We start from the raw sequence: 1,110 nt of genomic DNA, 5'->3' as shown, positions 1-1,110 counted from the left end.
TGCATAATTTACTTGTAATCTTGAATTTTAAGTAAACATTGATTTTATGTGATTTTGAGAAAGTGGTAATATTTTTATTTTTGAATAAAATGTAAATTTAAAAATATCATAAAATTTTGAAAAAAAATATCGATATCAGTATTAAATTAATCTTTTTAAAAGTTATTGTGTTTTGGTGTTATTTCTTTAATTAAATTCTGTTAGTTATCAATGATTATCATAATTATATTTTAGATTTTTTATATTTAAAATAAGATATTTATCCAATATTTGATTATGTTTATCTGCAGTTAGTTAAACGAATTCAAGTATGGAGCTTTAATAAGTTATACTTATGCATAATTTACTTGTAATCTTAAATTTTAAGTAATATGCATTAATAAATGTTGGTCCCAAAAGGGTCTACAAGAATACTAAACAGTTTGTGGAAGGGGGGGATGAATACAAACACAGAGTTTTCAAATTTAAAATATATATTGATAGAGAAGATCAATACAGATTTTACAAGATTGTTTGCGGAAAATATAAGGTAAAAGAAACCTATCTAAACAATCTTAAGTTACACACAAAGGTTAGCAATTACAATAAAAGAGATTGCTAAAAGAAAATATATTTTACTTTAAGCTGAAAGAAGCTTGAAGTAAGAATGAGGAGAGAGAGTGATGCATGCACTCTGCATGGAGAAGAAACACTTCTATTTAAACCCAGTGCATTAAATGTCCATTTAATGCAGTAAAGTAAGGTTTAGAGTGCGTGGCAAGCCTTAACAGGAAGGCTTGTCCTTTGTTACAGTGAATAGTATAAAAGCACTATTCATGAACAGACATCCTTACCTAAAGTTGGTGGACAAAGAGTCGACTAATCGGCTCCGTACCGTACTATCTTTAGTAAGGATATGGGTTTGTCCTTTTGTGTGTGCAAGGACAAAACAACAATAATCGTGCTAAGCAAGCTTCATTTGATCGCTGAATGCTGGAATGACCTGAAGGTCTCATCATCATTCGCTGAAGCTAGAGCAGTCTTCACACATAGTTAGACAGGCTTGTAATCACTGAATACCGCTTCAGATCACGTACGTGCCAGTCTCTAATCTTCAGTTTCAGTCTTCGA

The sequence above is a fragment of the Cynara cardunculus genome, assembly GCF_001531365.2.
Source record: "Cynara cardunculus var. scolymus isolate 2C chromosome LG 3, CcrdV1, whole genome shotgun sequence".
Taxonomy (NCBI): Eukaryota; Viridiplantae; Streptophyta; class Magnoliopsida; order Asterales; family Asteraceae; genus Cynara; species Cynara cardunculus.
The sequence above is the reverse complement of the archived record's forward strand: the minus strand, read 5'-3'. Positions refer to the sequence as shown.